The 10129-nt window shown below is 30.2% G+C and overlaps 2 long non-coding RNA genes across 2 annotated transcripts; both read right to left on the bottom strand.

The window, feature by feature from the left end:
• Nucleotides 1-3638: 3638 nt before the first annotated feature.
• Nucleotides 3639-4066, bottom strand: LOC145269848 (uncharacterized). Its single transcript, XR_013865267.1, has 2 exons — nucleotides 3969-4066; nucleotides 3639-3820 (listed from the first exon to the last, which is right to left on the bottom strand). It is a non-coding gene; the product is annotated as an uncharacterized LOC145269848 (long non-coding RNA).
• A 64-nt stretch (nucleotides 4067-4130) lies between these two features.
• Nucleotides 4131-5211, bottom strand: LOC145269847 (uncharacterized). Its single transcript, XR_013865266.1, has 2 exons — nucleotides 4247-5211; nucleotides 4131-4185 (listed from the first exon to the last, which is right to left on the bottom strand). It is a non-coding gene; the product is annotated as an uncharacterized LOC145269847 (long non-coding RNA).
• Between the last annotated feature and the right edge of the window lie 4918 nt (nucleotides 5212-10129).

Below are 10129 nucleotides of genomic sequence, written 5' to 3'. Positions count from 1 at the left end.
TTTGCCACTGGACTCAAACAGTACCGATTCAGGAGAGGTGGGTTGAGGACTGCGCAAAACTTGCCTCACAATTACACGAGCAGCTGTCCCTACAGGGGGTATCCTTTGTCTTTCGAGACTGAATGGAGGCATCAAATTTATTAAATTTAAACTACCAGTAAAGCTAAAATCGATAGATCATCCTCCACGAGTGTAGTTTTACGTTCAGGAAAACAGCTGCACATCTAACGTGTTTTTACGGAAATCGGGGAAAATAACAATTCTATAGTATAATATTTAAAAATTTATAAACAATTGGAATCGGTAATTGTATTGGAATTGGGAAAAATACTGGAATCGTCCCATCACTAGTATCTACACCTATATACTTAAACTTTGACAGCTGAAAGACGATGTATAACTGAGATAAAAACACAAAGAGGTATTTTCCAAAACGAGTCCGTATCATCGCTACTTTTCATCATAAGCATGTTGAGTAAATGCCAGGATACGAATTTACTAATACAGATTAAAGAATGCACTACCTAATGTATCTGGACAAACTAAAACTTTTTCTTTTTTTAAATCACATTCACCCCTAACAAGGCATATCACCACTTGGACGTAATGGGCTACTATTTGGAATCATGCCTAGGAAAGATTAACAAGATGTTGATTTACGTTACATTTAAACTTCTGCATATCAGTACAGTCAGGGAAGCAGGTAGCAGGAAGGGAACTCCAGTCTAGCTGTTCGAGAAAAGAAACCATTAGAGTAGAGAGCTTTCTGGCATTTAGTGAAGGGGTGAGATTTTGTTGCTAAGTGGGTTTATCGCTGATATGTACGTCGAGGGGACACAAGTGCAACGAGTTCATCAGAGCACATTCCATTAAAATATTTGTAAAACAGGCACAGAGATGCAACATTGCTACGATCGGATGGGAGCTTAGTTGACAAAGTGGGATATATTAGATTGAAGACTCTTTTTTGAACCCTTTTCCAAGTCATAAAAGGAACTACAGAAGCTAAAAAACAGAACCAGAATGTTCGTCCAGGATATTAAACTGGAATTTAGAATGGAAAAGTGCATATTGGTAAGAAGAAAGATGGAGGCAGCAGAGAGTATGGTTTAAAAAAAAAAAAAAGAAAGAAAAGAAAAAGAAAATAAAAAAAAGAAAGAAAAGAAAAAGAAAAGAAAAAAAAGAAAACGAAAAAAAAAGAAAAGAAAAAGAAAAGAAAAGAAAAGAAAGAAAAAGAAAAGAAAGAAAAAGAAAAGAAAGAAAAAGAAAAGAAAGAAAAAGAAAAGAAAGAAAAAGAAAAAAAGAAAAGAAAAAAAGAAAAGAAAAAGAAAAAAAAGAAAAATAAAGAAAAGAAAAAAGAAAAGAAAAAAAAGAAAAGAAAGAAAAGAAAAGAAAGAAAAGAAAGAAAAGAAAAAAAAGAAAAGAAAAAAAAAGAAAAAAAGAAAAAAAAAAGAAAAGAAAAAAAGAAAAGAAAAAAGGAAAAAGGTCTCCAAAGCTGCATTTTTAAACGATGAGAGAAATGGGTGGTTTCCATGGAGAGAAAAGCGTAATAACTGCCAAGTTTCGTTGCTCTATTTCTATGAGAAGTAAGTGGTTCAGAGCATTGAACACCTTTTGTAACATTTAGAAACTATAAAAAATTATTTTTTAAAAAAGTTTCTTCAAATTAAAAAAAAAAAAAAGATTAACATCTAAAAATAAAGATAAAAATAACAAAAAATGAGCTAACATTTGTTTAAGTAATATTTTTTATAGTTTCTAAATACGAGGAACGTTCAATAAGTAATGCCCCTGACCCACTTCTAATAGCAGTAAAACAACGAAACTTGGCACAGTTATTAGTCTTTCTCTTCATAGAAACCAGAATCATGCATTTCTAACATCGGTTAATGCAGCTTCGGAAATCGTTTTTGTAGATCACCCCAGGTTGGTCCTCCTACCATAACATAAATTTGGAGTAGGTCAGGAGCATTATTTATTGAACGGCCCTTGTAACATTTAGAAACTATAAAAAATTATTTAAAAAAAAAAAAAAAAAATTTTGAAATGAAAAATAAATCAACATCTAAAAATAAAGATAAAAAAATAAATAAAAATGAAATATTTTTAAAAAAATAAAAGTCTAAGTCGCATGCAACATTCAGAAACTATAAAAAAAATTTTTTTTAACTTTATCAAATTAAAAAACTTAACATCTAAAAATAATTTTTTTTTAAATTAAATGAAATAACATTTTTTTTAAGAAATAAGTCCAAGTCGCATGCAACATTGCGAAATTAAAAAAAAATTTTTTTTTAATTTCTTCAAATTAAAAAAAAAAAAACTTAACATCTAAAAATAAAGATTTAAAAAAACTAAATAAAATGAAATAACATTTTTTTTTTTTAAATAAAAGTCCAAGTCGCATGCAAAGGCAAAAGCCTTGAATGAAACGAGGAAAACTAAAAAAAAAAGCAAGAAAAAAAATCCTTTATTTACGGAAAAAAAAAAGAAAGATACTATTTCTTTTTAAAAAAATAAAATGGATTATAAAAAAAAATTTAACATAATAAAAAATAAAACAGTAAAAAATAATGTCAAGTCAGAGTCTTTTTTTTTTGTGAAAAAATTGAAAATTAAACGCATGCAAAAAAAAAAAAAAAAAGACCACACAATAGAAATGTGTAGATTTGTTGTGCACACGTATCAGAATGTTGCGAGGTGTGTGTGTGTGTGTGTGTGTGTGTGTGTGTGTGTGTGTGTGTGTGAGAACATGGATTTCGGAATAAAAACACTCGGATTAAGATTTGGATTATTTGAAATTAATTTTTTTTTTCTTTTTGCGAGTGTGTATTGTTTTGGAAAAAGATTTCATTGTGAAAAGAAAAAAAGTTTGAGAGATTTAAAGGTGGAGGGGGGAAATACGAGGAAAGAGAAAAGTGAGGAAAATAGTGGAGGAGGGAAAGATAAGTGAAGAAAAAGAAAAAGGGAAGGGGGAAAGAAAAAAAAAAAAAGAGAAAAGACAAAAAAGAAAGTCCGAAAAAGGAAAGTCCAAAGAAATATAACAAAAAAAAAAGAAAAAAAAAAGGGGGGGAGAAAAAGACCTCCAAAAAGGTAAAAAAAAAAAAAAATAAATAGAAAAAGCAAAAAATAAGATAAAAAATGTCCCCCCCCCCAAAAAAAAATAAAATAAAGGCAAAAAGGGGGCAAGAAAAGGGCTAAAAAAGGTATAAAAAAAATAAAAAAGCCCCCCCCCTCTTCCAAAAAAGTAAAATAAATAGAATAAAATACAATTGAAAGGCCCAAAAAAAAAAAAAAAAAAAAAAAAAAGAAATTAAAACAAGTTTGTCCCAAACTAGAATTTGTTAATAAAAAATGGCTATTACTGAATAGATAGAAAGAGAGGGGAGGAGGGAGAGTAAAAGAAAGAAGGGGGGGGGAGACTTCACAGAAGGGGGGGGGAGAAAAGAGGAAACAAACAATCAAAAAAATTAAAAGAAAAATAGAGGGAAATTGAAAGTGGGAGAAAAAGAGAAAAAAGGGGTTGACGATATTTAGTATCTGTATAAATTGTCATTATTGTGTTATGGAGTGAGAGATGTTGGATGAAACAGTTGTAAGAAATATTTATTAATTTTTATTTCTTTCTTTAAATTGACATTCAGTCGATCGATTTTATTTTTTTATTGGTTTGAAAAACTTTTTTTTTCTACCAAAAAGACGAGGAGGAGGAGGAGGTGTTAAGAAGAGAGGGATGCAGAGAGGAGCTTGAAAAGAGAAAGGAGAGGAGAGGGCATAGTGAGCCTGAAAACAGAGAAACGGGTGAGAGAGAAGAGTGAGCCTGAAAACAGAGAAACGGGTGAGAGAGAAGAGTGAGCCTGAAAACAGAGAAACGGGTGAGAGAGAAGAGTGAGCCTGAAAACAGAGAAACGGGTGAGAGAGAAGAGTGAGCCTGAAAACAGAGAAACGGGTGAGAGAGAAGAGTGAGCCTGAAAATAGAGGAGGGTAGGGTGAGTCTGAAAACAGAGGAGGGGGGAGGGCGGAGAGAAACTGAAAATAGAGAATGGGAAGACAGGGCAGAGTGAACCTGAAAAAAGAGAGGAGGAAGAGGGCAGAGGGAGCATGAGAGAAGGGGGAGAAGGCAGAATGAGCCTGAGTGGGGAGAGGGCAGAGTGAGCCTGAAAAGAGAGAGAGGGCAGAGTGAGCCTAAAAAGAGAGAGAGGGCAGAGTGAGCCTAAAAAGACAGAGGGGGGAGGGCAGAGTGAGCCTAAAAAGAGAGAGGGGGGAGGGCAGAGTGAGCCTGAAAAGAGAGAGGGGAAGAAGGCAGAGTGAGCCTGAATAGAGAGTGGGAGGAGAGGGCAGAGTGAGCCTGAAAAGAGAGACGGGGGAGAGGGCAGAGTGAGCCTGAAAAGAGAGAGAAAGGAGGGAAGGTAGAGTGAGCTTGAAAAGAGAGAGCGAAAGAGTGAACACTTTTTTCTTAAATTTATGTTTTTATTGAAATTCAGTATAATTTATTATGACACAAAAAAGATGTCTGTCTAAAGAGACATGAAAAAAAAAATAACAAAGAAAAAAATAAACAAGATACAACAACACAAATGGTCTTAGAAGAGACAATTTTCTTGCAAGGACTCAAAAAAAAAAAAAAAAAAAAAAAATGGAGGGGAGCAGGGCAAGGGTGCTGGTGGGGCAGGGAACTCCGAGAAATCAATAAAAAATAAATAAAAATCAATGTGGTTGAGTATGGGATATCAATTTTGTGGGTGAACATGGGCTATCCATTTTGTCAATATTATTATGTCATCATAACATTATTTTTATTATTATACACCTATTGGACATCAGACAGAAATAATGGAAATTGAAAGAAGAGAAGTTTTTTTTTAATTGTAAAATAAAAAATTTTTAAAATGAAAGCGGTTCTTGTCCAGAATTCAACCTATTAAAAAAATAAAATACAGAAAAATCTTTACGATGTACGTAACCATGACAGACCAAAAATGTCATATTCCAAAAACCATGTAAATTGATCAAGTAGTTATTTTTTTTTAACCAAGAAAATCAAATTTTATGAGTAAGCAAAAAAAAAAAGACTTTTGGGTCGCCATCTTGAAAAAAAACAAGGGCAGATAATTTCACAACTTGCGAGATCAGCCTTGTAATGGCTATGATTTCACATTAATCAAAGTTAATCATTTAGATTCTTTAACAATGATTTTCTTATATACACATACTTGATCAATTTACATGTTTTTTAGAAGATGACATTTTCGTTCAGTAAGGGTTACACACATAAAAGTTTTTCTGTATTTTTTTTTTTTTTTTTTTTTTTTAGTTTGAACTGTGGTCTTGCACCATAAAAAAAATGCTCAACTGACCAGTGTTGGAATTGAAACACATGTACAAAGTTTGAATTGTTTATTTCATTTTATTTTTAACAATAAACTTATTTTTTATCTAATATATTTTTTTTTAAAAAAAGGTGGGGATGTACTCTTTCCCTGAAAAATATTTTTTTTAGTAATAGCCGAGACTTAGAGGAAGAACAAAAAAAAAAAAAAAAAATCTGCCCCATCTAACAAATAGCCTTGAGGGTGTGTATCTGGTGGGAGGGAGGAATGGTTGGGGGGGGGGGGGAATTGGCCAATATCATGTCCAGTAGATTCCAGTCTGTTGACCCTGCAAAGGAGTTCAACATCATTTTAGAATCTACACACACAAAAAAAAGGGTTTTTTTTTTTTTGCTTAAATAGTGACAAGAGAACGACTGCCCAGCAGAGAGGAGATCAACAACAGCAACACCCTAAGAGAATTTAAATAAAACCTTCCATAAAGTCAGATGTTAAAAAAGGGGGCCAAATTATTGGAGGAGAGCACTTTTAACAGTCACCAATATTCTACTAATACTATTACTATCAATATTAGTGGAGTTTTTTTGTTTTTTTTGTAATAAAAAATAAAACAAACAAATAAACACTATTACGACAGTTTGGTAATAGCAAAATAACAATCAGACTAGTCATTTCAGTACCATAGAAATATTAATATGGTGCGATTGTGCAGTTAAGCCAACAAACGACTCTGGGGAGGAGGAGGGGGGGGGATTTCAAATATGCAATAAATAAATGTCACCATAGCTAATAAAAGTTACTTTTATGTCTACCTGGCTTTTTTTTTTTTTTTTTTATTTGTGCTTTTTAAAGTTTGTTCTAAATGCTTTGTTTTCATCACTTCTTACGAGCTGTTAGCCAACAAAGATGGCTGCCAACATTTTCCAGGTGTCGACAGCCATCTTTCTTGGCTAACTCCTCGTATATATAAAAAAAAAAAAAAAAAACGAACTAGGTAGGTAGAAAAGGTAACATTTATTTGTTTTGTATTTGAATTTTCACCCCCTCCTTTTTGGCTTTACACAATCCCCTAATATGGTATTAAATGTTAGCAGTCGTTAATATCATATACAGTTAAGATAAATATGATTTTAATATGCGTGTGAATAGGATTATAGATTGATTTATTCATTTTCAGGGTAATAGGGGATATCAGGCGCATAGAAATGTTATTGTTTTTAAATTGCTTTACCTTATTTTGTTTTTTCGAGCGATCCTCTGCTCAGAGTCATTTCAATACATTTTTTTTTCTTTTACAAAGAACCGAGGACTGCTCGAAATAAAATAAAATTTAACAAATTAAAAACATTGTTTTTATGTTTCTTGCACCAACTAAAATCCCCAAAATACTTCTCTAAACACATATGTGGAATAACATACAAATATATATATATATATATATATATATATATATATATATATATATATATATATAATGTAAATTAATCTAATCTAGATAAGAAAACTAACTAAATAAATAAATACATATATATATATATATATATATATATATATATATATATATATATATATATATAAATTAATCTAATCTAGATAAGAAAACTAAAGGTTGAAAATACAGTTTTGGTTTTACCATCTATATTTTTTTTATATATGTATATATTTTCGAAAATCAGGTCTACTACTCAACACATATATTCAATTATTTTTTTTTTCATCTTCAGAAGGAATTAAAATAAAAATAATTATTACATTTCTTCGATGCTTCAAAGTCCAGAAACTATAAATTACAATTTTCTGTATTCTTTATTCTTTTGCTACCCGGTTAACCATTTTTACTCGCGTTATTATATATATTTATATATTCCAGGTTAAAAGTATCCAAAAATAAAAACCATTTAAGTTAACGAGGTTGTTTATAGTGCTCAATAAAAAGAGCGAGAAATTTTACTTTATTTAATTTAGATTAGCAAAATTACCATTGGTCATGACAATAAATCTATTGTTTCAATCTGAAAAGGAAAAGATATCATCAGGCAACAAAAATCCCCAGTCTTCATCGAGGTCAGTCTTTTAATGAAAAGGGGGGGGGTAGATTGAAACAATAGATTTATTGTTGCGACCAATGGTAATTTTGTTTACCTAAATTGACTAATGTTTCCTTCATTAAAAAGTCCCTTATCTCAAACCTTGTGATAAAATGCTTATCTATATTAATATTATCGAAATCTGATTTTATTTGAGTCCATTGATAAAAAAGAAATCTCTACTTGACCAAATCAGTGTGTGTGTAGATATATATGTCTACACACACAAATACCAAGTCACGAAAAGTCTTATTCTGGAAATAAATATGGTCCTTCTCCTACGCCCCTCCCATATTTTATCTTTTTTTCTCATCATTTATTTTCATAATTGCTTTTTTTTTTTATTCACATATTTTGTAAACTTTCGAAATTTTTTAAATAATGAAAAATGAAAGAAAAAAAATTGCAAAAAAACGAAAAAAAAAAAAAAAAAAAAAAAAAAAAAAAAAAAAAAACAATTTGTAACTTTTTTTTTGTTTTGTTTTTTGTTTTTTTAATTATTAAAAAATTTCTGCCAAAGAAAAATTTTTTTTCTTTCATTTTGAAAAGAAAATTTTTTTTGGGATGTTACATTTTCAAAAATAGTTTTGCTTTTTTTTTTTATTTTTAATAAAAAAAACAAACTTTTTTGGTTCAACTGAAGGGCAATTTATTTATTTCAGACAATTAGACATTTAATCTTTTTTTTTTTTTTAGTGTCACTTATGAAAAAAGATTGGGTAATACATTTAATTGCCAACATATTTATTGTATTTCCTTACTTCACCAAATTTGGAAGGAAGAGCAGAGACCTGGGGCAAATATAGGTTAACTGAACTATATTTATTACAGGTGACAAATTTTTGGTTCTTTACTAGAATTCCTGCTATATTTAAAAAAAAAAAAAAAGAAAAAACATCTGTATGATGTGAAAGAAAGAAAATATCATACACCAAAAATCATGTAAATTGATTAAGTAGTTTTTTTTTCATAAAGAAACTTTTAAAAGCGATTAATGTGAATTCTGTAGGCATTACAATATAAATCTCACAAGTTTGAATTATTGAGTTATCTCCTTTTGTATTTTTTTTCAAAATGGCAGCAAAAACAGCTGCTCTTCGGTTACTCATTAAACTTGATTTTCTCATTTAAAAATAAAATTACTTAATTTACATGATTTTTGGAATATGATATTTTTGTTCCGTGATGAGTATGGTATGTACATTGTATACAGATTTTTCTTTGTTTATTATTATTTAAAAAAAATTTTTTTTTTAAATCTAAGGGAAATTCTGAACAAAAATTTAAAAAAAAATTTTTTTTCATACAATTGTATCAAAATATTTGGTATTTTTAGTTTTTCTTTTCAGAAGAAAGGATTCTACATTCTCTCTCTGGATGCGATCTCCTGCCTTCTTCAGATGTTTTCTGCCCTAACTTGCAAAGTAAGCAAACGACTCAATTGAACGGTCACTAAGCAGTACATTAATCCTTTTCAAGTTATTGCCAAAGCTTTTATTCAATTTACTGCATACAATTAATCGGATACAAATCATAATTTTACCCATCGTTGAAGGGGTCAGTGATTCATACCTTTCTCAAAAAGGTTACAGATCGGATAAATGACCAAAACAAATCAAAGAGGATCTGTAATTCTACAAAGTCAGCTCAATAGATTTCAACAGTGTCCGTTACTGGAATCAGACACTTGTAGGTCCAGTAAGAAATTTTTACAGACCACGAACAGAGAGTAGCTGAAGAAGACTAGGGGGCCGAATGCAGAAATGTTGGGGGACATGACAACAAAGATGTGGAGGGGGCTAGCCACCAATAATAAATCTTACCCCCTCTCTAGCAATTTTGGTGGAATTGGGGTGGGGACTAGTATGAAAATTCTTTGTGGACAATCAACTATAGAAAAGAACTTATAGAAGGTTTATATTTACATTTCTGAGAGTTTTCACTCCATATATATATATATATATATATATATATATATATATGGAATGTCTCTCTATAGAACTTTCTGGAGAAAATCTTAAGTAAAAAAGCTCGATGCAAAGCAGAGCTAGGATAAAAGTTAAAAGACAAACAACCAAGAATTTAGCAAAATCACAAATTTATTTCGATCTAATAGGGCCTTATCAAATGAAATGACTCTATTAGGTTAAAATACATAGGTTTATGAGATTTGGCTAAATTCTTGTTCCTTTGTCATTTCATAACATTATTTATATATATATATATATATATATATATATATATATATATATTATATATACATGCACACACTTCTTTATTTATTTATCTAAACATTTTTTATATCACTATAATAGTCATGATAGCTTTTCAGTTGATAGTTATAAATAAATAAATAAAGATCTCCTCAGGCGATAATAGTTTTTGACTTTAAAAGTTCATATAAACCTCGTTACATCTATTGTTTCTTTTAATCTTTGAATATACTTAACCTGGGATTATATAAATACATGAATAACGGACACAATTTTTTAAAGACCACAAATCAAAGTTGGTTCGATGGTTATCTTCTGAAGGTCCAAAATCAAGATAGTGGAAAACACGGGAGTCTAAAGGGTTTCACTTTGTCTTACAAAATTCTTCCTCCACTAGTTATCGTCTAATATTTAGTGGTTAACGCTGCTGTCTCTAACTCTCCCCATTGTAATCGGTAAAAAGATAAATCTAAATGTTAATAAAGTTTGAATAAACAAA

The sequence above is a fragment of the Euprymna scolopes genome, chromosome 45 (assembly GCF_053919585.1).
Source record: "Euprymna scolopes isolate OS-2025 chromosome 45, ASM5391958v1, whole genome shotgun sequence".
Taxonomy (NCBI): Eukaryota; Metazoa; Mollusca; class Cephalopoda; order Sepiida; family Sepiolidae; genus Euprymna; species Euprymna scolopes.
The sequence above is the reverse complement of the archived record's forward strand: the minus strand, read 5'-3'. Positions and strand labels throughout refer to the sequence as shown.